Raw genomic sequence first — 27,899 nt, 5'->3', positions numbered from 1 at the left:
CCTGAAAACCAACTTGTATTTTCCCAGCTGAACCTCCCTAGCCTCAAGACTGCAGCGATTTCTTGGCGCCCAGGAGCTTCCAACCTATTAACCTAACACCTTTGTCTTTACCTCAACACCATCATTCACCTCCTCTCTGCTCTCCCTACTCCGTTCAGATGCCGCGGTCCTCCTTTATAATCCTTCCATTTCGTAGACCCTCAACCCTCTTGTCCCTCTCTCCTCCATCATATTCACTTGACAACTGCAGACTCTGGTTCTATCTGGACCTCTGCCTAGTTTTATTTGCACCCGAGTAGGCAAATGAAGCTGTGAGAAGACACAACTCTACTGACTGGCCTCCCTTTATATTCACGATCCCTGACTTCAGATGAACTCTGAGTGCCACCCAACAATCTGGCTAAATTTTCAAAATCCATTTACTCTCTCATTGTCCCTAGACGCTATTTCATACTCTCTCCTCTCTCCTCAAACTTCCTCTCTACTCCTCTCAGCTGATGACCTTGCTTCTTTATTGATAAAACATGTTCCCGCTTCCACATTCACCAGCATCTGTGCCCATACATCCTGCCTCCCCTCCTGTCACCAGAGAAGAAGCCCATCTTCTTCTATTTAATCCCAACTTCCCATGTGTGCATTGGATCCCATCCCTGCTCATCTGTTTCAGAACGCTGCTCCGGCAATTATCCCTTTTCTCTCCTGCATCATCACCTTTTCCTTCCCTTTTGGCTCATGCTCGTGAGCATACAAATATGGATATCTTCTAATTGAAAACAAACCTCTCCCTTGACCATACGTTTCCTTCCAGCTATGGCTCCATTTCTCTGTTTCTGTTTACTCTCTTTGTATTCTCTTGTCTCACTCCAAGCATGTGTTGGTCACCACACACCACCAAAACTCCCCTTCTCAACTTTGCTGTTGACCTCCATATGGCCAAGCCCACTGCTCAGTCTTCAATCCTAATTTTACCCACTTTAGCAGCATTTGACAGAGTTGATGATTCTTGCAACATTTTTTCATTTGGCCCTGGAACACCATGCTTTGTTAGTTTACCTCCTGTCTCCCTGGTATTCCTTCTCATACTTCTTTCTTGATTCTTCGTTCTCCTGATCTCTGAATTTTGGAGTGCCCCAGGACTCAGTCTTCAGACATCTAAACTCCATCTGCACAGCATCTACATGCTGAAGACTTCCAAATTGATATCAGTATCCCAGGCTCATCTCTCCAACCGCCTTCTTGACAACCTGACAACTCCAAACTTCGTGTCCAAAGGGGAACTCTTAATCCCCAGCAATCCTCCCCTCTCTCCCTCACCCCCACAGCTGGCTTCTCAGGCAGTCTTCCCCATCTCAGCATAAGGAACCTCTTTTCTTCTAGTTGCTCCAAGTAAAAACCTTGACCCCTCTTTCTCACTCACGCCTTCCATCCAATGAATCAGCCAGTCCTGTCAGCCCCTCCTTGTGAACGTATCCAGAACGTACCCACTTCTCACCAGCTCGCTGCTATAGCATTGTATCATTCAGGGTGCTCCAGAGAAACAGAATCAATAGGCTGGAGAGACAGACAGACGGGGGGGGGGGGGGGGGGGATGGGAGGGGTGGAGACTGGTTTATTATAACGAATTGGCTCATACGATTATGGAGGCTGAGAAATCGCAAGGTGTGCAGTTGGCAAGCTAGAGCCCCAGGAAAGCTGGTGATACAATTCCAGGCTGAGCCCAGAGGCCGAAGAAGCAGGAGAGCAAATGGTCTAAGTTCTAGTTTGAAGATGAGTCCGAAGCCTGGAGAAAACTGATGTCCCAGCTTGAAGACAGGCCCAGAGAGAACAAATTCTCCCCTTTTGTTCTATTCAGGCTTTCACCAGACTGGAGGAGGTCCACGCACAGTGGGGAGGGCAATCTGCCTTACTCATTCCAGGATTCAAATGTCAATCTCATCCAGAAACACCCTCACAGACACACCCAAAATAATGATGCTTAACTAAGTACCTGGGCACCTCGAGGACCAGTTAAGCTGACACAGAAAATTAACCATCAGCTTCCTAAGTGGTTGGCCTGATCCCAGCCTTGTCCCCTAATCTGACCTCAACACAACAGTGGACTAAAAAAAAAAGCTCCATCTTATCACTTCTCTGCTAAAAATTCTTTAATGTCTTCCCTTCTCAAAGTAAAATTTAAAAACTATCACAACTACCAAGGCCCTAGCCGCTCTGCTCCCCAGTCCTAGCCACACCACCTGTCAGTCTTCTCCACTCACTCTGTCCCATCCACACTGACAGGACTCCAAGAAGCCAAGCATGCTCCTGCCTCAGGGCCTTTACACCTGCAGATCCCTCTGCTGGAAATGGTCTCAACCCAAACATCCACATTGTTTCCACTCTCAACTGTCTTCTTATCTCAGAGATCTTTGCAATAAACCTTTTTTTAAACTTCATTATAGCACCCTTCATCCTTTTTATTTTGCTTTATTTTTTACACAAATTTTACTCTTTAGAATGGTTTTAGATTTACATAAGAACTGCAAGGATAAGGTAGAGACTTCCCACAAGCCCCATTCTCATTTTCCCTTATTATTGCCATCCTACATTAATATGGTACATCATCACAACCAACGAACCAGTCTTGATGCTTTATTACCAACGAAAGTCCTTACTTTATTCAGATGTCCTTAGCTTTTACTTAGTGGCCTTTTTCTGTCCCAGGATCCCACCCAAGACACCACATTGCCTTTAGTTGTCATGTCTCCTCAGGCTCCTGTGGGCTGTGGCAGTTTTTCAGACTTTCCTTGTTTTTGATGACATTGACAGCTTTGAGGAGGACTGGTCAGGTACTTTGCAGGCGGTCCCACTATTGCAATTTGTCTGATGGTTTTCTCATGGTAAGGCTGGGGTTACGGGTTTTCGGAGGAAGACCACAAAGGTAACCTGCCATTTTCATCACGTCACACGAAGAGCACACACTATCAGCATGCTTTAGGACTGTTAATGTTGACCTTGGCCATCCGGCTCAGCTAGTGTTTATCAGCTGTCTCCATTGTAAAGTCACTCTTTTTCCCCCTTTTCATACCGTACTTTTTGGGAGAAAGTCACTATGAGGAGCCCATGCTTAAGGAGTGGGAAGAAGCTTCTCTTTCTTGAAGGTGCAGTATCTACACAAATTATTAGGAATTCTTCTGCAGGGGAGACATCTCTTCACCATTTATTTATTTATCCGACCATTTATTTATACCATTATGGACCATGGATTTTTCTTTTTTACTTTGGGTTGTAATCTAATCCTCTCTAATTTTGCTGCTCAGATTGTCCCAGCTTTGGCCCCTGGGCGCTCTTTCAGTTGGTCTGCATCTTTCACATCCCCCATCGATGTAGGGCTTTTTTCCTTTTTTTGAGCACTTCCTAACTTTTAAGCCTCAGCCTTATTTTTCAAGATACTTACCACCACCTCACACACTCTACACTTTATCTGTTACCCTTTCCCCACTGGAGCGCCAGGTCCTCGAGGGCAGTTTGGGCGGTACGTGTGACCACGGTGGGACCCTCAGCACTCGCGTGGCAGCTCCACTGGTGGTGAATGAACGAGTGATCGCTGCTGTGTCAAGCTTCACTACAGAGGGCTGAGACCGGGTGGGTTCCGGGAAGGCGGCGCTCGGCCTCAGTGTGACCCGAAGCGCCCCTGCCCGCCGCCTCCAGGGTCTCCGCAGGTGCTGGGCCGGCCGCCGCCGCTCACGGTCACACCCACACTCAGAACCGGTTGCGCGCATCCCTGCCGCGGGAAACTCGCGGGCCGGCGACGGTCCCCAGCGCAGCGGGGATCCCCGGGGAAAGTCCAGCGCCTCCCGGCCTGCCCGCGGCGCTGCGGGCGGAAAAGGGCGGCGGGGAGGGGAAGCGCCAGGGCCGCGCCCCGCCCCCCCACCTCCGAGCACGTGGACGGGCCCGGGGAGGGGAGGGGAGGGGAGAGGCGGGGAGGGAAGGGGAATGGAGGGGAGGGGGGAGGCGGGGAGGGGCGGGGAGGGGAAGGCGGGGAGGGGGGAGAGGGGCGGGGAGTGGAGGGGAATGGAGGGGAGGGGGGAGGCGGGGAGGGGCGGGGAGTGGAGGGGAATGGAGGGGAGGGGGGAGGCGGGGAGGGGCGGGGAGTGGAGGGTAAGGGAGGGGAGGGGAGAGGCGGGGAGGGGCGGGGAGTGGAGGGGAATGGAGGGGAGGAGAGAGGCGGGGAGGGGCGGGGAGTGGAGGGGAATGGAGGGGAGGGCGGAGGCGGGGAGGGGGAGAGGGGCGGGGAGTGGAGGGGAATGGAGGGGAGGGGGGAGGCGGGGAGGGGCGGGGAGTGGAGGGGAATGGAGGGGAGGGGCGAGGCGGGGAGGGGCGGGGAGTGGAGGGGAATGGAGGGGAGGGGGGAGGCGGGGAGGGGCGGGGAGTGGAGGGGAATGGAGGGGAGGGGGGAGGCGGGGAGGGGCGGGGAGTGGAGGGGAATGGAGGGGAGGGGGGAGGCGGGGAGGGGCGGGGAGTGGAGGGTAAGGGAGGGGAGGGGAGAGGCGGGGAGGGGCGGGGAGTGGAGGGGAATGGAGGGGAGGAGAGAGGCGGGGAGGGGCGGGGAGTGGAGGGGAATGGAGGGGAGGGCGGAGGCGGGGAGGGGGGAGAGGGGCGGGGAGTGGAGGGGAATGGAGGGGAGGGGCGAGGCGGGGAGGGGCGGGGAGTGGAGGGGAATGGAGGGGAGGGGGGAGGCGGGGAGGGGCGGGGAGTGGAGGGGAATGGAGGGGAGGGGGGAGGCGGGGAGGGGCGGGGAGTGGAGGGGAATGGAGGGGCGGGGCGGGGAGTGGATGGGAGTGGAGGGGAGGGGCGGCGCGGGCCGGGGAGGGAGGCGCGGAGCTCGGCCCGGGAGAAGCCCAGCTGCGGCTGCGGGAGCCGAGCGGCAGGTTTCCTTCGGCGTCGCGGCGCCCAGCGCGGGAGAGGGGCTTCTGGGCTCGCACGCCGGGTCCCGGTGCCGGTTCGTTTCCTCTCCTTGTGTCTCTTTTCCCTCCGCCGGGCGGTGCGCGGGATCTGCGGGGATGGCGGCCGGGGGGCTCGTGCGCGCGGGGGCTGGGGGGCTGCCTGCCGCGGATTCCGGGTCCCCCGGGGGTCCTGCCGCGGCTCGGCGCCTTCGGGAACGCGGCGTCGGGGTGGTCGTTTAGAGCGAGTGACTTCTCCCCTGCAGGGGGCAAGGGCTGCGGATCAGGACTTCTGGCAATTATTCCAAAAATACCTGTGGACAGACTTCCCTTTTACAGTATCCACTTCAGGCTACTTTTGTTTTAGATCGAAAGGCTGAAGGTTTTTGAAAAAAATTGCTTTATTGAGGTCACGTTGGTTTATATTGTGTAAATTTCAGGCGTACATTATTATATTTCAGCTGATGTGTAGACTGCATCGCGTTCACCACCAAAAGTCTAGTTTCCGTCTGTCACCCTACAAATGTGCCCCTTTACCTCTTTCGCCCTCCCCCAACCCCTTCTTCTCTGGCAGCCGCCAATCTGTGTTTCTTTCTTTATCTTCCACAAATGAGTGAAGGTTAAACAAAATTATTTTTAATGGGGGGAGGGGGCATTTCTTCGGTTTGATCACCTCTTCACTTCCTATTAGGTTGCGCTTTCTCAAAAACACCAGAATGGGTGCTTCTTCTTGACTAGAACTGGGCGGTATGACTCGGGAGCCGGGAGAGACGGCAGAATTGATGCCTCCTTGAAGCAGGTCCTGCCAAGCCCACGTAAGCCTCTTTTTTAGGAGAATGGCGACGAGCCTGGGTGGCAGCGCTCACGAGACCCACACCTCCCTGCGAGGGAATTCTGCACTCCGCTGACGCTAGGCGAGACCTGTAAGACTTCCTGTGGTTCTCGCTCGCTTGTTCAAGCCGTTTCTCAGCAAAGGGAGGAGTTGCTATTTCCACGCAGGGATCCAAAAATGAGTCACCGGGCTGCTCTCTGAATTGTGAGAGTTTAGTGCGCTTTTGAAAAGTGAGGTTTGCTCCGTCTGTATTTGAATTAGGATGTGAGATGCGTGCACTGCCCAACTGGGGCGCGTCATATAGGAACTCACAGTTCAAGTTTTCAGTTTCCTAAAGCGTCTGATGGTACAACATACCAGCGGGAGTCACTAGGCTGATGGAAGATAACCATTAAAATCATGTGCTTTGCCACAGAGGCCTAGGAGAAAATTAATTTTATTACTCAATAACCGGTTTCTTATTACTTTCGCTGGTATGGTATGGTAGAAATACATCATTTTACATGGTGACTGTATGTCACTCTTAATCAAAATATTTCAGATGCTTTGTCTTTAGTAAATTAGTGCTAAAATCACATGAAAATTTTTGACGAAGGTGGATACCAGTTGGAGCTAAGAAGTTTCCATATTTAAGCTGATAGGCCCCATGGCAGCTGAGTGTTGGCTCCTAGCTGTAGCCATCTCAACAGACAGTAGAGACGGGGACAGCGTCTCTGCTCGAGCTGAGCTAAGCTCAGTGCAGCCCAGTGCATAGTTATCAGGCACCTCCTGTGTCAGGCTCTGCACTGAGCTCTGGTTATACAGCCATGAGTAGGACAGGATCCTGCCCACAAGGGCCACAAAGACTTGTTAGAAGGTGGGCGAATCCACTGCAATATCCAGTAGACGGAGATGAGCGCTATGACAAATCTATGCCCAGAATAGGGTTTCTGTCCCAATGTGACTGACATTTCTGCAATCTGGGATTTTGAATGAACTGGGTGATTGTCACTGGAAGAACGAGGAAAGTTTTGAGTTTAATCATCTCCATGTGTTCGGAGGCAGCCTGTGGTGCTTATTCAGTAAGCGTTTCAATCAATAAGTGATTTAAAAATATATTAATTAGAAAGGCATGATTTTTAAAGTGTCTGACGATATTTCATATTATTTAATAACCATGTAAAAATAAATCCAGCCTTTTATTACCCCTGGATAATCACAGGCACTTTTTGTCACCTTTTAAAAAATAGAGTGACTGGTTCATGGCTTACAACTTTATACGACCACATTGAAGCAACTTTCTGGTCCTTTTTTTATAGTTCAAATAAATCTTTTCTAGCATACTTTATCTGTGTGAGTTAAAATGAGTAAATCCACTGAGTTACAGTTTTCTGGGATTTATCAGTTTTCTGCTGAGGTGTTTTTGAACTTGATGCCAAATTTCTCCAATTCCATAAGCTATCCAACTAGTGAGGGACACTGCTAAATTTGAGAAAAGTTTACCTTAGGGTCCACACTTTGTTTCTCCCTCGAGAGCCTCAAAGTTACTTTTTTATGAGAAAGAAAGGATTGAGTGTGTTTTTCATCCTTGTACTCCCTGAACTTGGCACAGGCTTTACTCAAGATAAGTGTCAGGAGGTATTTCTTGATTAAATAATGAACCTTAACGTAAGAGGGGGAGTTGTCAGGCAGATGGAGATACGGAGACCCAGCAGAAGGATCAGCATTGTGGTCAGGGAACTCCAGCCTGTGTAGTGTGGACACCGGGTGAGGGCTGGGGAGATAGCCGGCCAGGTCACAAAGGCCCGGGGGCCGGCAGGAGCTGTGAGTTTATCCTACAGAGGACTTTGAGCAAGTGAATGATGTTGTCAGATATGTGTTTTCGAAAGATAGTTTAGAATCAAGATGGAGACTGGATTGGATGGGAGCAACATTAGCCTTAGGGCGACAGAGGAGATTACTGCAAAGTTTGAGAAGAGAAGTTCAGGACGGCTCGAGTCAGGCAGTGATAGTGAGAAAAGAGGAAGCAGCTGACAGATGTTTAGAGGCGGAACCTGGCCACCTCGTTAGAAGTGGGAGTGAGGGAGAGGGAGGAGCCAGGATGACTCCCACAGTTCTGGTTAATGACTGGGATGGGAACCCAAGTGCAAGAGTAGGTTTGCGCTGAACGATGATGAGGACCTCACACGGTGGTTGACACATACTCAGTGCTCATTAAAAATTTTTGAATGAATGCATAATAATAATAGCTAAAATTTACTGAGTGCTTCTTAGTACCAGGCACTCTTCCGGGCTCCTTATGTGAGCTCAGTCTTACTCCTCGCTGCAGTCCTGTGACGTAAGTGCGGTAATGGACTGCTTTTGACGGGTGAAGAAAGTGCATGTTAGTGACTGACAGAGCCGAGAATTGGTCCCAAGCGCCCGGCTCCAGAGCTTCCTTTCTGAACCTCACTGCCATGAGATGCTGTCTCCGGGAATGATGTCTTGGACATCGCAGTAAATGCGAATTGGAGTCACTGCCCTGATCCCAGTAATCCTTGCTTGTCCAGGAATAGCCCAGCGTGTGAGATGGGCTCCCCGTGGCCCTGCTGTGCTGCATAGCACACCTCTCCACCCCCCCCACCCCAGGATCTGCCCGGTTGATCTGGGAATAAACCCAGAATAATCAGAACATTTAAACATGTTCGCGGAGGCGCTCAGTGTCTGAAGGCTCCAGAGCTTCAACAGCTGTGTCCTCACGCTGTCCTGGTGACCACCCTTCCCGAGCACTGAATCTTCAGCCTTTTGTGACTCTGAGATGCACTCGATGTTCTGTTGCTAAAATCTGTGCTGTCCTTCCTGTGGGGAAGCAGAAGGGCTGGCTAGGGGTGCTAATCTACAGAGCAGGGTTTGGCGTGGAGGGATCCCTGGCGAATGCAGGCAGGTACATCACAGCTGCAGGCGCTGGGCTGGGGCCTGCCCTCGGGGCCTGGCTTGTTCTGGTTCTAGCTGAAGCAGGTCCCTACCTGCCGCTCCTCCTCTAACTTCCGGAATCTTACTGAGTGAAGCTGCCGCTGTGTCTCCTGTCCTCTTGATTCTAACTAGGCAAAAGGACTCCCGTTTCCTGGGTTTAGGCCCTGCTTTCTTTTGTGGCATCCACGTAGATTCCTTTGGTCCTGAGAAAGGCATTTTTGACTAACAACCTCACTACCCTCCAATCTGGCCCCAACTCTTCACGATTCTCTTCGTTTCCTAATTCGGCCTGCCCCGACTTGGATTAATACTCTGATTTTTGCTCAGCAAGCAGGATCGAATTATCTTTTCCTCAGAGGCCTCTACTTTGGACCGTTTAAGGATTACAAACACTGAATTAATGTTATACCTAAAACGAATCAGCAAACGCATCTTGAGTTTGAAGTTTTCATATGTTCAAATGTCTAAAATGTGAAGTTTCAAAATGTGTTCTCCAAGCATGAAGAAAATGTTTCATTCAGAATTTTCTCAGATTTAAGAGGAAATCAAGATATTTATAGCTTCCCATCATATGAGACAGACTGACACAAAGCCTTCCGGGGTGATCCAGCCCACCTGTCTGCCCCTTGGTCTGAATTCCTCTTTACCTGTCTGTAATTCACTCACTGCTCAGATAATGAGAAAGGGGAGGGTTTGGTTAATATTTTGCGTGGGTTTGTCTCGCCTCCTCCAGCCTGTGGTTTCCCTGAGAGCAGAGACTTTCTGGACTTGGGCGTTCTGGTAGGTGTCTAGGCCTACTTCCAGTTCCGACCATTCTCTGACTTCTGCTGATAATGAAACCATCTGTCTGAGAAAGTCCTTCATTGGCCACTCCTTCTGAGTCTGTAGATACCAAACATTGTGTTATCTCGTTCAGGTTCTTCCTCAGGCTCAATAAGTTGGTGATTTTTAATAGGAAGCAGAGTTGTAGAATTGCTCGTTTCCAGTTATCCTTCTTGAGCTAATTAAATGTTTTCAACTTAATTTGTGTGCTGTTTTTTCTTTTCAGTGGATGCAGTATCAAGGTAATACAGAAAATACTAATTTGCCTAGAATAGTATTCCCCATTGTGTATACCCAACTATTTTACTTGTTTCTCTGGCTCAGAGATGTAAAATCATGTTCCATTACTCATTGCATAACTCATTGGGTAATAGTGTGAATTCCGTCTTCACAGAGTAGTGGAAATTGCTTTGTTGCTCTCTTCCTATGGAAACAGAGTGACAAGAGTCGTTCTGTCTTCTGTTTCAGTTTCAGGATTGCACCAATGCACCTCTCGCCTCCTGGTTTCCTCATGTACTAGTGTGTGCCTGGCTGTGTTGATGAGCGGCACAGATCTGTTGATGGGAGATAAAGTGGGACATGGTGTGTAGCCGAATTGTATACTATGAGCAGGTGTCCCTCTGCCTTGACTCCTCTCCCTGATCTCTGCATGGGAAACCGACAGATAGTGGTTTTAGCTGACAGTATTGTATAGCTCTTTATCATTTGCAAAGTACTTTCACATATAATTTCCCTTTTAATTCTCATAAAAGCCTGCAGAACAGAAAGAAGAAGTAGTATTATTGTCGTCGTTGTTCTCTGTCTTCGAATTCTGTAGATGAAGAGGGAGACGCTTGGGGAGATAAAGTCGCCACCCAAGATTACCCAGGAAGTAAGGTGGGAGTCCCACTGCACCGTGCTGTCAGGACTTGACCGGGTCATGTTCCCTGGAAACAGACTCTGAGATCTGCGTCCAGGAGGTTTCTCGGGGGTGCTCTGGGAACCACGCTTGGCGGGGAGAGAGCGCAGCAGGATTCCGCAGAGGGAGAAATTGATCTGCGGTGCGTGAACGACAGTGGGGAACAGCAGCAGGGAACTTTGGAGATGGGATGGCCCTTCAGAATTGTTCTGCCACCTAGAAGCAAGGGAGCTGGTCAGCGTGTGTCCTGCATCAGCTGTCACTGCATGTGGGCTGCACCCAGGCAGAAGGCGTAACCTTAGGCCAAGCAGCTCCCTTCAGTCAAGGGCAGTTCCTGGTGCTGGGAGCCTTCAGCAGCGAACACTCCTGGCAGCTGGGGGCACGAGGGCCCTGGTCTGAAGGGGATCTCATTATCCCATCACCCACTGCTTTTGTGTAGAACAGAACATTCTCCACTGCAGCGGTCTTTCCTGTATCTTTCTGATCCAGACCATCACCCTGCCGAGTGGAGCCCAGAAAGTTGGCATTTTGTCCAAGGCCCTTAAGGATTTAGAATAGCTGACCAGACAGCGAGAAGACAATGCCTTAGCCCTAGGGAGATCAGGAGCAGAAGAGCCAGGTGGGGGTAGGCCAGGGCGAGCGGAGTGGTGGTGCCTCATGGAGAAGGCTAACAGAGCCCGCGGCTCTCCAGAGCAAAGGATGGCGCACGGGGCTTTGCCCTCATTCTGGGCTTTGACGGTGTTAAGAGGTAAGCAGTGTGGTAGTTTCAAGCTCCATTTTCTCTCTCTTCTCTCTCGCCTCTCCTCTCTTTTCCCTCTAAAGCTTTGAAAGGTCCCAAACCAGTCTACTGAATCTCAATGTTTAGCCTGTAGAATTCTGTGGAAGCATCAGAATGACCTGGGATATTTAAAAGTAACCTCCCCCCAAAAACGAACAAACAAACAGCAACAAAAGCAAAAAAGAAAACAGAAAGGAAAGTCCAGCCCCACATTCAAGATCCGTTAGACCAGAATCTTTAGGAGTGGAGCCCATGAATTGACATTTTCAACAAATTTTCCCCAGATGACTTTGATATATGCTATAGATTAAGAACCATCGCCCTAAACCATTAATGCTCTCAATGGTGACCATGCCTGTTGGGATTTTTCAAATTAGCAAGAAGGGCTGGGAACCGTGGGACAGCAGAGGAACACCTGAGCCTCAGTCCCAGCAGTCTCGTCATGGAGACATCCTTCCTTTGTCTTGAATAGCACATTCTTGGTGTGGCCAACAGAGAGGCCGGCCCACATTCCTTGGCTGGCTTCTGACCAAGATTGCGGAGAGAGAGATTCTGGCTTGGCCTTTCACTGGCTGAGATAGTCGGATGAGAGATGCTGAGTTCCTTGAATCCTTGGAGGTGGAGGGGAATCCATCAGTTTGTAGCCGTCAGTACACTGTCTGGAGAATAAGCAGGTCCCGGGAAATCTTCCGCCACATGAAGCTTTGAGGTGCTGTCTTCAAACTTTAAATAACCATCCAGTAGGATGAGCGAGAGAGTTATGACGGGAAAATGTATTCTCTAATTCATTGAGCTAGGGAATAATTGTGTTTCTTCAAAAGGAAAAGCACTTTTAAACCTACCGACTTTGAGTGAGGTCATTGTAGAAAATATTAGTCACCTACAGATTGACCTGATAACTAGGAGATTCTGATATGTTTTGTCCACTCCTGCAACACCCACCCGCTGCATTTCCATACCTTCAGTGCTCCGTGCCTTTGCTCAGGCTGTCTCTGCCTGGGTTCCCGTCCCCCTCTCCCAGCACAGCTAACTCCTGTTAAACCATTTAGAATCAGCTCAGACACCATCTTCCCTTCCCCTCACCCGGATTGAGCTTGCCATCCTCTATTGAGCTCAGAAAGTATTCCCCGTATCCCCCTATTGTTACACTTATCATCATTATCCTCCCTCCCAGCCCATGAGCACCTGGAAAACCAGGACCATCTTCTTCATCTGGGGCACAAGAGGCCTAGCCTCACCGAAACTGATTGAAAGAAATAATCACTCTGGCGAGCATAGCTAGGTAACAAATATTTATTGAGGCTCTCCTACATGCTGGATGTTCTGGGGTTCATGGCAAACACAACAGGGATAGCCCTGCCCCCATGGAGCTTATGAGCTAGCAGAGAAGATAGGCAGGAAAATAGTTAACAATAGAATATGGTGAGTGTTAGGAAAAAGGAAGAACCAGAAAGTGTGAGACCATAGAGCCAGTAACCTGCTTAGTCCAAGGTCAGAGAGAGTTTCCCATTCTCATGAAACATAACTTATGTAAAAATAGAAGCTATGATACTAACTTTGGTTACAAGATGAGGGACCTCTTTTTGTGTGTGTGTGAGGAAGATTGACCCTGAGCTAACATCCATTGCCAATCCTCCCCTTTTTTCACTTGGGGAAGATTAGCCCTGAGCTGACATCTTTGCCAATCTTGCTCTATTTTTTTCATATGTGGGATGCCTCCACAGCTTTGCTGATGGGCAGAGTAGGTCCACACCCAGGATCTGAGCACATGGAACTTTAACCACTCGGCCACAGGGCTGGCCCCAAGGGACCCCTTTTTAACAAAGGAAGATATTTTGGTCCATCTAGTTCAAAATAGATCAATCCTTCACATGTGTGTGTGTATGTGCAGTATGTGAGTACATAGATTGGCAAAGAGACAATAAGAAAATGACTCCGTGGGGCTGGCCCAGTGGCGCAGTGGTTAAGTTCGTGTGCTCCACTTCGGTGGCCCTGGGTTTGCAGGTTTGGATCCTGGGCGTGGACCTATGCATTGCTCATCGAGCCCTGTTGTGGCGACATCCCACATAAAATAGAGGAATGTCGCCACAGATGTTAGCTCAGCAACGATCTTCCTCAAGCAAAAAGAGTAAGATTGGCACAGATGTTAGCACCGGGCCAGTCTTCCTCACCAAAAGAAAAAAGAAAGAAAGAAAGAAAATGACTCCTTCATTTAATGAATAAAATAGCAGGCAACAGAGAAGAAGCTGTCTGTGCATCTCATTCAATATGCCATCGCTAGAAGTTAACTTGTTGATTTTTAAATATGTGATATACAGTAAAAGAAAATAAGCTTAAAGCTCTGAAAATCATGAGCATATATCACAGCTTTTTAAACGTTAGTTTTAAGAAGCTGATGGTTATGGCCTATGAGGGTGCGGACAGATTTGCACTTGGGTCCTGTTGGGACCAACGTTGACGCGCATTTGCTCAGAGGTCAGCGTCTGCTCCTACTTCTCGTCTTTCCAGCTGTGGTGTTGCGATTTGTAGCCTCCACCTGGTGTAGCAGCTCCTGCTGGGTCCTTTTTCTCTTTTTCTTGCCAGTTCTTGCTCCTTTATTATTTCTGTACCTGCTTATTTCTCCCCGTAAATCGTAACCTTAAGTTGAGGGCAGGGATTGCAACATCTTGATTTTTCTAATTCTTGAATCTTCTGCAGCTCTTCTACTGCAATTTATTTACGTTTATTGCATGAAATAAATAACCTTAAATAGAGTGTCTGAATTAAAAGATGATTCCTGGGTTGAGAAGGTAACCAGATTGGTTCTCTACTGAGAACCTATTTCTTGTTTAACCTGACGTCACAAAGCAGGTATGCCCAGAGCTGCCATGTGTCGACTTTGGTTAGGAGGGAGCTGCCCCTTTGGCTGGTTGGAGGGAAGGGAGGATTAAATCCTCTTGCAGCAGTGTTTATTAGATGTAGATGGGAGGCGTAAAGTGCTCCGCTGTGTGTCATTTAAATCAACTTAAACTCGTCCACACCATCCAGCGTCTTAAAGCAACATTGATATTAAAAAGTGGAGTTAAAAACTCTAATGCAAGTGAAGATACAGCTCAGGCTTGAAGTGTTACTTTAAGTGAATGAAGACTTGATGTCCTGTGATGACCATTTGCCATGTTTTCTCACATCTTTCTTCCCGTACTTTGACATATTCCTGGGTTTATTTCAAGTATTACTTAATTTATTTTCAAATTTCCTGTCTTGCTTTTACTGTAAATATGGTATCTAAGGACCCTATGAATGGTGAGGAGATACTTCTGGACTTTGGTTCCTACACTTTCTACTGTGCGTAGTTTGAACTTGGTTTGTTGCTGAAGTGTAGCCACTGTGAATCCAGTTGAATACTTTGTGACTCGTAAACTAGATCCACTTCTATATTTGCATTAAATTGAGAATTTTTTAATAAAAGGCTATGTGGTGAATTGGGATTATTTTCTCCTTTTGAAAATGTAGAACTCTTTGGCAGATGAAGCTTATTCCTTAAAGACTCAAAATTATGGCAGTGTCGGCTCATCTGAAAAGAGTAACGGTGGAGGGCAATTCCATTTCGTCAGCATATTTTTGTTGTTTAATTGGGAAATTTCTCAAGTTATTAATTGCCCTTTGCTGAAACTTGGAGCACTATGGACATTTTCTCCTTTCTCTTGACATCTAAATACCTCCACCTACCGCTGACAGCGGCATACGCACACAATACGTATTTTCATTTTTATTTTTTCCATCTAGTCCTCATAACTGAAGCATAGATAAATCTTGTATTCCAATTTTTTCCTTAATTTCTGGCTAAGTTAATAAGTCTAAGTTAATATCTTATTTTTAATTTACATTTATTTGCTAAAGAGCAGATAATGAATAGCATTTCATATTTTTATGGAGAATATTTTCTCCTGTGAATTGTCTTTCTATATGTTTCCCTCAATATTTTATTGTCATATTATTTTCTTATCAGTTGCGGTTGTCTGTTCACATAATGTTGTGTACCTACATAATGTCTATTTTATGCAAATATTTTCTTCCAGTCTCTTGTTTTAATTCTTAATATGTCTTTTTTTTTATTGCGTAGAGATTTCAAATTTTATATGACAAATTTGGTTGTCTTTTTTTTTGAGATTTCTTCCACAGTCTCAAATCTCATGGAAAGTTATCATTATCCCAGATTAGTGATAAATATTCAACTTTACTTCCTGTTAGTATTTCTGTTATTGATTTTGCTTTTAATTCTTTGATGGCCCTGAGGCATGTTGTGGGGTCCACAGTAAGGATTAGAGAGAAATAAATTCTTGCTAGTCAATTATACCAGCCTGGTTGCTTAAATTTCCCCCCCCCCCATTAGTTTTTGATAGCTGCTTCTTCGTATAATAATATTTTATATATAATTGTTCTATTTCTCAATGTTTTGTTCTTGTCCATTTATCTTGATTTTTATGTTAGCAAAATTACTGTGCTTTTAATTATTGTCTTATGATAAGTGGTGATGCCTGCCAGTGTGGCCCCCACTTCACCAGGGCTGTATTCTTTTCAATTTATAGATACTTTTAATCGTTTATTGTTTGAGCTTTATTTTAGCATCATTTTCTTTTTTAGATTTTTTTTTTAACCCTGGTGGGAATTTTGGATTTAGTTCTGTCAAAAAATTAACTTGGGGAGAATTTCAGATTCCTCTTTTAAATGTGTATACGTGTTAATTCTAAAGTAGGATTTGCAAAGAGATGTTTATGTGTGAGAGAGAGAGAAGCAAGTGAACAGGCAAGATGGAGTGTTCCTAAAGAGTCCTTGGTTACCCCCAGGCCAGAATCACAGCGTTTTCCTTTTCGTTAGCATTTTGGATTTCCAGAAAGCCTGTTTTGTTCTTTTTTTCCTCCTCCCTCCCTCTCTCTCCTTTTTCTTTCTCCCTCCCTTCCTTCCTTTTTTCCAGTTTTAATTTTTATCAAACTTATACATACATGATTACAGAGTCAAACTCTCTCTGTAAAATTAATGAAAAATGGAAGTCTAATAAAAACAGTCATTCCTTTTCTATTCCATTTCTCTCTGCCCAAAAGCAATCACTTTCAGCTATTTTTGCTGATTCTTTTGGTGTTTATATTCTTATCTGTAAATAGCATGCTTCTGTTACTATTTCTTGATTTTTCCATCTTAGGCGTTATTTGTTGCCTTCTCTGTATGGAAGTTGATGATCTAGCCCATTTCACCCCTCTCCCTGACAGACATGCACCCTTCCTGTCCCCTCCCCCCATCCTCCCAAAGCAGCTGTATCATAATGCAAGTTAGATCAATATTCAGTGATTATGTTTTATGGTTATGAAAATGCTAATCACAGTGAAGCCATGTTGAATATCATGATTACTCTCCCATAAGTACATAATAGTTTTTTGCTTTCCTGGAAGTTAATTGTTTGGTTTTTTGTTAGCTTAGTGTTATTTATACTTACAACCTCTTCAACCCCAAACTGTCTAAATCTCCTCTCAAGAAATTTTGACCCATCAGGAGTTGGATCAGTGCATCTTTCTAGAGAAGTGTGTCCTGTAGTTTACTTTCCTGGTCTAGACAGATGGTCTTTGCAGTCAAGGTCACAGCTGTCATCTTGGTTTCCCTTTGCCGTCCTCCTGGGATGCCTTGCCTCTCTCCTCTGTGGATCCCATGTTAGGAGTCTGTATTCTGTATCTTTTTTCCTTCGCTTCCTCTTTTGTTGGAATGCATTCCCAAGTCTCTTCCTGAGAAAGAGAACACAGGAAATAAAAACTTTTGAGACTTTGTGTATCTGAAAATGTCTTTATTCTAGCTTCATACTTCAGTGATGGTTTGGGTGAGTATAGAATTCTGGGTTGAAAATACATTTTCTTCAGTACTTTAAAGACATTGTTTCATTATTTTTCAGTTTCCGGTGTTGCTGTCTAGAAGTCCAAAGTGTTTTGCCTCCTAGTTCTTTGTAGGTGATTTCTTTCTCTCTCCCTCTTTCCTCCTCTCTCTGTCTCTGTCTCTCTCTAAGCTTATGTGATCCTTCTCTCTCCGGAATTCCTATTTTTTGGAATTCGAACTTAAAGGACTGGACTTCTAAATTCCTCATCTTTTCTCTGCTATTTTTCACCTCTTTTTTTTCTTTCTTTCTACTTTATAGGGAGGGATCTTGCATTCTCCTGCCAGAAGGATGTAGGTGAGTGTGCGGGACAGCAGGTGAAGGGAGAGGGCTTGGAGATCCACCATTCCCTGTGAAAACATCCCCTTAATCTTCCTCTCCTGACATGGGGCTTCGGAGTCCGGCCTGTCTGCTCTCCTGCCGGAGTGGCGCAGGGCATGGCGGGTACTCGCACTTCTTAAAAAGGCTTCTAACCAAACTCTATTTGTTGTTATCCTGCCATCACCTCCTTTTCCACAGGTCCCCAGCCTTTGGTTCTGATTCCTGAGCCTTTGGCTATTTATTTTACGGTGTAACTTAGCTCGTTTCTTGGCCTTCTCCACCGTTAGCTTAGGATTAAACTTTCTTATATCTTCTAGGCTAGTTATCACTTGTCCATTTGCTTTACAACTTCCAAAATTTTGTTGCTACTCTTTTCCCTCTTTTATCCTAGTTGGTGTATGCCTTTTCAAAAGTTCCTTTAGTGGGATTTTGGGAGGGAGCAAAAGTAACGTTCAGTTTGCCATTTTACCCAGAACATAGAAGTCAACTCTAAAAATACAAATGTGTTTTCTGGAGTGAGTGATATGTATGAAGAGTAGATATATTCATCAGAATAGCTATTTACTGCATTAAGAAGTAGAGGATGGAAGGCAGGACTGGGATGTTTAAGTGGGCCAGTTTGGATTGGGATAGACTGGGGAGGGCCGAGGGACAGCTCTGGTGGGAGGGCGTGTCTAGGAGTCAAGCAGGATGAGATGGCCGTGGTGGAGTTTCTCTAGGCCAAGACAGGTTGAGGGCAGTAAGTAGAAAGTAAATAACTCAACTGACATCTCCACATTTTCCTGTTGATGTTCAGGGAGGGTGTGTGTGTTTACTAACGTGAGTCAACCTGTAAGTACTGCATTTGCTGAGAATTTACTCACTGGGTGCCAGGCACCTCACTGAGTGCGCCTTGAGGTGGATTGTGGCTTTCCAATTTGCTCGGAGCTCGGAGTCCAATGCAGGTCTGCTGGACTTTGCAGCCCCTTCGAAACACTAAGCTGTCATATCTTTGTGTCATTGTTGATACCTGTTATTGAAATTAAGAAAATTTTTGCAGCTACCCAGAAAGCTGAAATATGTGTTTCCCTCATTACCTTCATAGTTCTGTCTTTAAATGGGTTTGAGAATCAGGAAGTTGCATAAGTCAGTTTTGGTTTCAGCTATGTCTGTATTTTAAATATTTTAGAAGTCTAGTTCACATTTCTGGAATTTTCATTTCTTTATTTAGAATTGCTTTTTGTAAGTTTTTTATTTTTTGCTTATCTAAAAAAAGATATTTTTTAAGGGACTGAGACCACAGCTCTTGCTCACTGAGCTAACCTCATCATCTCCCATGCCTGGCACTTAGGAGACCCTCACTATCTGTTTGCTGAGTAAACACATGGAAGTCTCTGCTGTAGTAGCCTATGTGAACACGCCTGTCCAGAAAGACGAGAACATCAATCCCATGGTCTATTTTATGAATTTACTTTAAAACTAGTTAACAGGTTACCCATTTGGTTTATAAAAACAGAACAAACCTAACAAATGCCATCAATTCTATGCTGTTGTATGTATCTGAGCTAATGGAATTGAGGTATTTTAATATACAGTCATGTGTCTCTTAACAATGGGGATTTGCTGTCAGTGCCATGGGTTCCGCCTCCTCGTGACCCTGTGTATGGCAGACCTTCTGGGGCTGTGTCAGACGATGCTCCACTGCTGTTCGTAGGGTTTTCTTGGCCAATTTTTTCAAAAGTGGGTGTCCAGGTCCTTCTTCCTGGTCTGTCTTAGTCTGAAAGCTCCTTTGAAACCTGTCCACCATGGTGACCCTGCTGGTATTTGAAATCCCGGTGGCATAGCTTTCAGCATCACAGCAACACGCAGCTGCCACAGTGTGACAACCAACAGACGGGTGGCGTGGTTCCCTGCCTGGGACAGGAACCAGGGCTGTGGCAGTCAGGGCTGGCCAAAACAAAACTAACAAACTAAAAAGCAGGGGCTGACCAAATTTGTTATACATTTACCCCAATATCAACTGTTCCATGTAGCAGTTGTACTGTTTAGTGCTATATAGAATCAGCACCTATAGGTGTTGAACAAATAGTCCTGTTACAGGCCTTCAAATGGTAACAGAATTTAAAATTTCCCTTATACATGACTTCTATTTTGGTTAAAAGGGATGTTGCATCTTGGCAGTGGTATTGGTACCATTCATAATTGGAATCGGTGGATAAATTCCTAGCCATCCAAAATTTCAGAGAATTCTATAGCTAAAGAATAGGGGCCGGCCCCGTGGCTGAGTGGTTGAGTTTGCGCACACCCTTTCAGCGGCCTAGGGTTTCGCCGGTTCGGATCCTGGGCACAGACATGGCACCGCTCACCAGGCCAACAGACATGGCATAGCACAGCCAGAATGACCTACAACTAGAATATACAACTACATACTGGGGGGATTTGGGGAAAAAAAAAAGAAAAAAGGATTGGCAAGAGATGTTAGCTCAGGTGGCAATCTTTAAAAAAAAGAAAAGAAGAACTTGTTCCCTCATGCACAGACTATCAATATCCAGGTAGAATAATTCCCAGCAACCATGACATGCATACAATTTTGAATACCATACTTTCATTTTTACTTTCTGTTGAGCAGTCAGTGTAATTAGATTTTAACGTTACAGTCAAGCACGGCATAACGACGCTTTGGTCGATGATGGATGGATCGCACATCTGACAGTGGTCCCATAAGTTGGTGTGGTAGGCTATACTGTGTCGGTTTGTGTAAGGACACTCCATAATGTTCGCAAAACGAGCAAATCGCCTAACAACCCATTTCTCAGCATGTATCCCTGCTGTTTGCCAGCCCTGGTGGTCTAGTGGTTAAGATTCAGAAGACTAGGAAGAAGGACCTGGCCACCCACTTCTGAAAAAATTGGCCATGAAACCCTGTGGATAGCAGCAGAGCCTTGTCTGATAACAGCGCCGGAAGGGGAGAGGATGGCGCAGAAAGACCGGGCAGGATCCGCTCTGCTGTGCACAGGGTTGCTGAGTCAGAATCGACTTGATGGTGCTAACAACAGCAAGCTTTGCTGTGCAAGGAGTTGTTTGTTTGTCCTCTTTGATAGGTATAATGTGAGATATTCACTTTGAAATAAAAATTGTCATTATGAGTCAGTTTGTTTCCTTGGCCCTCTGTTTACAGTAAATGCAAGTATCTACCTCATACTTCCCTGAGGTTCTGAGTGAATGTAAGGCATTAACATTCTGTCCCTCCAGCGATAGGAGTAATATAGAAACTGATAATAGAATACTTGTTTGGGGGGCCGGCCCGGTGGCGCAGCGGTTAAGTTGGCATGTTCCGCTTCTCGGTGGCCCGGGGTTCGCCGGTTCGGATTCCGGGTGCGGACATAACACTGCTTGGTAAGCCATGCTGTGGTAGGCATCCCACATATAAAGTGGAGGAAGATGGGCACGGCTGTTAGCTCAGGGCCAGTCTTCCTAAGGATTGGCAGTAGTTAGCTCAGGGCTAATCTTCCTCAAAAAAAAAAAAAAAATACTTGTTTGGTTTTATTGAATCACTTTAGATCACATGATCAGCACATGTTTCTTAAGGAGTGGTATTTGTACTATTTTGAATAAACTACCTGGTGAAATAAACTGATTATGGATGGCAATAGTGCAGAATAATAATTCCTAATAACATGTTTGTAAAATACTTTAAAATTTACAGTGCTTTTATATACTTTATTTATATCATTTAATGATTTAAAAACCCCTTATGAAATGGGTAGTGTTATTACCCTTTTACAGATGAGGCAGCTGCCCCTCAGAGATGTGAAGTGTCCTGCTCCGCTTCATCCAGTGTGAGATGGAAACGGGGGTGGCGCTCCGATGTCTAGCTGAGCACCTTTTCTGATATCCCATTTGCTTTCGGGAATGATGTCAGTTAGCTGACGGGCAAGACTTCTTCCCCCTGTGTTCCTGTATCCACCACGAGCAGCAACACCTTCCTAAGGTGGGGGGAGAAGGGCTCCCTGTGGGAGACATGTATGAGGGCGATGCTCAATGGATGTTTATTGAGTTATCATTGTTAATCTGCTCCCCAAAGAAAACACAGCCACAGACTTTACATACACTGAGTCTAGAAGATAGCCGTCATGAGCCTGGCTTCGGCGTGTCGAGCCTCTTTCCCAGTCCCTGGGGTGTGTGGAGTTGGGGTAGCCACCTTGAGATTCTTAAACGTGAAAGCAGAACATGAGGATTCCCTTCCTTTTTAGAACTCCCTTTTCTTTCCCAGGCTGCCTTTGGTGTTCCTTTTTTCCTGATTTCACCTGCTCAGAAATGGTGGTGGTGGAAAGGACAGTGGGACCTGCCCTCTCCCTGCCCCTGCCGGATGCCCCAGCAGGAAGGACCCAGGGAACTCGTGTGGTTGGTTTACCAGGGAAACGTCCTATTACCTCACAGCGTCGGGCTCAGTCCTTCTGAGTGCTGTCTCTTAACTATTCACAAACTTCTAGGATAGAAGAGAGTCTAGAAGAATATGCATTAGACTTTTGTCAGTGGTTATTTTATGTAGTTATTACATATAGTAGTTTTAGATGATGTGAAATTTTTACTTTCCGCGTAAAACACTTCCGTGTCATTTGATTTCTTCTCTTTTCTTTCTTTCTTTCTTTTTTATAAAGAACTTGGGTTACTTTCATACACAGAAGAAAAGAGAGATTTTACAATAAAAGAATTGGAACAAAAGTTATTTAAGAGCCCCAATAATATGGTAACACACAAGTGTTAGTGTTCATTTGTGATTATAGATGAGATAGGTAATAAACCGTTTGTATGTATTAGCAAATTCACTGTTTATACTAATAGTCACTGAATCTACATTAGTTTGTCGAGTGAGTTAAAATCACAAAGTAGACAATATTAGGTAGCATATCCAGAGTGCCTCCTCTGCCAGGCACTGTTCTAAGAGCTTTACGTGGATTATCTCGTTTAATTCTCTCCCCCATCCTCTGCAGGAGGTAGTTATGACATGGGGAAGATAAGGGAGTGAGAAGGTGATGACAAGGAAATGTGACTTAAGCAGAGGTTTGAAAAGCACTCAGCTATTCGGAATCGCCCTCTCCTACTGCTGGGAACCCTGCCCCCGGTGAGGTGGCCCAGGTTGGGCTCGGAGGGGGCGGAGTTGGGACTCGAGTATCTCCCCAGTCTCAACACTCAGCCGCTCTCCTGCATTTCGCTGAGTAGGTGTGAAATTTGGAGCAGATTCTATGCCTCTGGAAAGAAGTATCCTGATTGCCTTTAACTCTCTGAATGATTAATAGGGCCCTAATCAACTCCGATGTCCCTTAGCAACCTAGTGCACATCCCACTAATTTTTATTCTTTTTGGTGTGATAGCAAGAAATGTCTGTGGTCCAGTCTTGGATGACAGAGGAAGGTCTGGAACATGGCAGCAGCGTCCTGTGGGGAAGCTGCGTTTGGCCTGCCGGGTGTTCTTTAATTTGGCAGTGATCTGAACAGTAGACTTGCGATACACTTAAAACTATCTTCCTCCGTCTCAGGACTGGCTCTTCAAGTTCTGCATTCCTCTTATCAGACTGAAACTCAGCCAGGGTTGAAACTGCTGTCTGGGCACTGTCCCGCCCCCACTGCTCACAAACTCCTGTTGAGCACACACGTTATCAAACAGCTTCTGCAGAGCCTTTCTTGTGGAGGCTGCTTGTGTGTGAGATAATCTTTTTTTAGCATCATTTTTTTTTTTCTCCTCACCATGATGATGACCACAATCCTCAAAAGGAAAGGAAGGCTGTCCTCAGACATGCTAAGAAACACATGCTCCTTTTACGTGCATGCTTTATATTAACGTTTGTATACAATATGAGTAGACCATTGTAGCCATATACTGCACTAAAGTCAAGTTATGCGCATAGGCCATGATTGAGTAGGTGACAACTATCCTCAGGACAATTATTTTGTACATGGTGCTTATGTTTGTGTTTTCAAATCGTAGCAGTAAACTTTTGTTTTAAATGCATGAGCATTTACTTTCCAAAAATGATGATTTATCCGTGATTCCTATCGTTCTCCTAGGCTCTCTTTAAAGAAGAATGCACATTATGGGGTATAGAGAAACCTAAAGGGGGAGCGGTGTGCCAGTTAGCTTTGTCAGTGCAGCAAACCACCCCCAAATCATATTTCTCGTAGTTGTGAGGATGAAGTGAGGTAATCCGTGTAAAGCTTCCACAACAGCACCTGGCAGAGAGTAAGTCATGGGTGGTTCTTGTACCAGCTCACCGGGGCTCTGTCATACAGCTGCAGTGCGGGGTCACCTGGGGGCTAGCCTCTTCTCCATGTGGTCCTCCTCCTGCAGGAGGCTAGCCCGAGCTTCCTCACAAAGTGGTTCCGGTGTTCCCAGTACTAAGAGAGGGCAAGCCCCGATGTGTTCCTGCTAGGCAAGCCTCTGCTTGCATCATGGGTTCTCTTGTTCTCTGTTGTGTTCATCGTTTGGCAATCAAGGATAGTCTGCCTCTGGCGAAATTTATTCACAGTTCTCCTCCAAGACAAATATGCTCACCCTCATCCTAGGATTCCCAGGAGTCCCATCCCATTATGGCATCAGCCTCTGAGTCCAGATGCCTGTCGGTGAGCTGCATCACTTCTGGATACACGTGAGCCTCAGGTACAGCTCTTAAGATGTGGATCCTCTTGATCCTGAGACAGTGAACCAAAAAGACTAGTTACCTCCCCATACACACCCACGATGTAATGGTGAAATAGGGCAAGGGTAACCAAAATATGTAATCCATTAAAACAAGAAGACACAAACAGGCTACCAACAGCAATCCCTGGTCCTCAGCACTTCTATCCAGGTCCATGTTGCTGGGTCCCTGCACTCCTGGGCCTGGGGATGTCCCTTGATTAGGACCCAGTTCTGCCCCTCAGGAGTGGTTCACTGGTTTATGGTTCTCCACTGCTGCTGGCTCCACCCTCTGAAACATTCTTCCTTTCCCCAAAGAAATGGCTTGTTTTTGCTTCTACACAGCTTCCTTGGCTTGGTTCCTGCTGTGGACAGTCGGACACCAGGGGGCCTCTTTTCCTTTGAAGGGGCTCGGTCTCTTTTAGGCCGTCCTTTTGTGCTTGTCAGTAAAACCCTCTTAAAGGCTTGGTAGATTTCCTGAGCATCCCGTAGGATCCCTGCCCCTAAAGCTCACAGCCACAACTTTTTTCAAGTCAGACCAATCTCTCTCTACTTTGGGCTGAGTGCCAGGCTGCTACAAGACCACACCGTTAGGACTCTTGGGTCCCTTTCGTCTGGCTGAGAAGGTCTGTTAGGTACCACATTAAATTTCACAAAGGTCTTTACTCTGAGGCCGTTTCTTACTTCGAGAATCTTTTCTTCCAGTTGAAGAGACTGGAGAGGTAAAAAGGTTTCTTTTTCCAATCTTGTGAGTTCTGGTTCTTCTCTATTTTCTCTAAATAATGCTTAATAACTAAATAATACATTTTTTAGCTCATCCTTCTCTTGCAGAATCTTCTATGAAGCCTGGGGCAGCCTGCGGGCTTCTTCGTAGAGTTGTATCAGGGTTGCCAGTAGCAAGCCCTTTTGCACAAGTTCTTTCCAAGCCTCTGCTTGCATCATATTTACTAATGTCCCAGTGGCCAAAGCAAGTCCCAGTCTCATGCCACATTCAAATTCGAGGAGTTAAGAAATAGTCTATACCTCTTGATGGGGCAAGCTGCAAACATTGTGTAGTAAATTTCTTTTCAACCTTTCTCAAATATGTACACATTTGGGAGGAAATAATGGGCCACTTAGGAGATCAGATCAAGAAAGTAGGATGTGTGAATTGATGATCATCACATCATGGAAATAATCTAACAATTTGATGCTTCCATAGTTCAGATACTATCTGGTACTAAAATAGTAAAATTAGTAGATGCCGGGGTCCAGCCCCAGCCGGAACAGGGTCTCCTGAGGGATGGACGGCGTTGGCGAAGGAGGAAGCAGTGAGACAAGGAGTTTGGTGTCCAAGTCTAACTTTATTTTGTGTCTGTATGATTTATATAGGGCTCAGGGTATGCAAGGATGATTTCATGAAACAGTCCCAGTACATATTTTTGGCTCGTGTAAGTGGGTTTTTGTAAAGTAGACAATGGTTCCTAAGAGCAACTGTATCTAGATTGTGTGTAGGCCTGGGGGAGTCAAGCTTCTGCAATCCTTTACTTCAAGGAGGCCACCCCCAGTGGCCTCCTGACTTAGTGGGCTGTGGCAACCGCCGTCCTCCTAGAGAGATCTGTGGGGGCCACAGATTTCTTTGTTCCCTCTCCACTCCCACCGCTTCACCCGACCAAAGGACGGGTCAGAATGTTCTTTCCCTAGAAGATGTTTTTCCCCAGAACTTTCCCTAGAATATTGCATTGTGTCATTCTCATTCCCAGGGCGGGGCTGACTTCCCCTGAAATAACCCCAGGTGCAGAACAGAGTAAGCAGAAGCAGGAAAGTCAAAAGTACCAGGGAGACTCGTTGCAGGGGCAGCATGGTAGATTCCCTTGAGGGTCGCCGTGCGTCCCCTCATCTCTCTCCCGGACCATGTCACAAGGCAGAGGCTTAACTTGTAGGCTGACGGCTCCCGGCAGTAGCAATCATTTATCAAGCTTCCAATATATTCCAGGCTCGTGAAAATGCTTTACATATGTTAGAATGTTATTGCTGTAAATGGAAATGTCTAGTCCGTAGGAGTTTTCCCCCCTTACTAATAACCTTCTTTCCATCATTATTTGTAGGTTACCTACATACAGTGAGCTCCTTTTCTTTATCTTTAAAACTAAGGCACTGTGCAGGATGATCATTAAGGTCTTTTTCTGCTCTCACCTCTGATTTTACTTCAGGTGGTTATTGGGTTGATTGAGGAGACAGCACAATAAGCAGCTTCCCTTTACCCACCTGATTTCTATGCCAGTTGAGATATAAGAAGGAAACAGCAGTCCGAGGGCAAAGTCTTACCTTTGTTACCAATAAAGACAAGGCTGGAGGACGTGGCTTCATCGCAACTCAAGATCCCAGATGTAGATGGACTTACCCTCCCCAGTAGCTGAGCTCTCCCCCTCCCACCCAGGAGCAGAGCAGAGAACACAGGCTCTCCATAGGAAGCCCACTTCCAAGAGGAAGCGGGCAGGAGAGGCTGGGCTACCGTGGACAACTTCTGGGTTCACCAATCAGATAAGCAACTTCATGCCCCTTGGCAGGAGGAGGTGGAGAGAGGAACCTACAGGAAAGAAATGTCACAGTGGGAAAGAATGTTCCTTATCAATGCTAACACCATACACCTTCAACTTGTCACACAGCTTCAGTGCGGGACTGAGTGGGTAGAACATGAATTTAGGATCTGGACAGAGGTGGACTTAAATCCCAGCCTTCTCACTTACTAACAGGATAGATTGGAGAAGGAACTTGGCTTTACTGGGATCCATTTATTAGTCAGTTGAAAATTATGGTACCCTCCTCACACAGTTATTGTGAACATGTTGCTGGATTATATATCAATTTTCCGGTACAAAGACTGGCTTATATTGGACACTCAGTTTGTCACTCAGACTTATGTTTCCTTCCTTTACTTAGTAGGTTTGATGCTAGAGGGCTGCTGACCCACGTATAGCTTACCATTATTCACTACTTGGTTTTTATTGAATTTCTTAGTCTGCTACAACATGTAAGTGGAATGAGTGGAATGTCAGGAGCAATGTAACTGAGATAGGGTTTGACATTTTAACCCTGAGGGAAGAGAAACATTTTAAAGCAAATGAAACTACATCACTACACAGTTCAAAGATGTTACTAATGATCATCTGAGTCATGGATAAATTGTGTGCAATGTCTTCTCAAGTACATCAGTGCATTTTACAAGAGGATTTCCAACAAAACAGAGTGAATGCCTTTCATATTTAAAGAGAGAAACTTCAGTTAGGAAAAGTCATGGATATGGAAAAACCTCAGGCATTGACAATGTTGGATAACTGGGATTTTTCTGCACTCATGGAAAAAATGTCAGTCAAAAATAATAATTTGTGGGGCTGGCCTGGTGGCGCACTTAAATTATTAAGTTCCCACACTCCACTTCGGCGACCTGGGGTTCGCTGGTTCGGATCCTGGGTGTGGACCTACGCACTACTTATCAAGCCATGCTGTGGCAGGCGTCCCACATAGAAAGTAGAGGAGATGGGCACGGCTGTTATCTCAGGGCCAATCTTCCTCAGCAAAAAGAGGAAGTTTGGCAGCTGATGTTAGCTTAGGGCTAATCTTCCTCAAAAAAAAAAATAATAATAATTTGTTCTGTGGACAATTGAAGAAGAGTAACAGCCAACAGCATTAGGATCAGTGTCTAAGAGAAAGAGGAATAGAAAAAAGAATGTGAAAATTCTGTGGGATTGTCCTTAACTAGTATTATGAGTTGGAAAAGAAAAGGTCATTAATGATTCTGGAAACTCTATTGATTCTCTTTTAAAAAAATACTCCATGGAATAGTTATGAAATATAAAATTTAATCA

The 27,899-nt window shown here is 46.0% G+C and overlaps 1 protein-coding gene across 6 annotated transcripts in view; it reads left to right on the top strand.

Annotated features, from left to right (window-relative positions):
• Positions 1-27,899, top strand: part of STX11 (syntaxin 11) — an 82,372-nt gene that overhangs the window by 44,177 nt on the left and 10,296 nt on the right. Inside the window, exon 1 of one of the 6 annotated variants that reach the window (XM_070602769.1) lies at positions 4,836-4,978. The exons of 3 other annotated variants lie outside the window; for them this stretch is intronic. The gene's annotated coding sequence lies outside the window, so the exon portion shown is untranslated. Of the gene's footprint in view, positions 1-4,835; positions 4,979-5,610; positions 5,843-27,899 lie in introns of those variants that run through there. 2 more of the 6 variants (XM_070602771.1, XM_070602770.1) reach the window with 2 other exon arrangements.

This window comes from Equus przewalskii, chromosome 32 (genome assembly GCF_037783145.1).
Source record: "Equus przewalskii isolate Varuska chromosome 32, EquPr2, whole genome shotgun sequence".
NCBI classification, from domain to species: Eukaryota; Metazoa; Chordata; class Mammalia; order Perissodactyla; family Equidae; genus Equus; species Equus przewalskii.
This window is presented reverse-complemented; position numbering and strand designations above follow the sequence as displayed.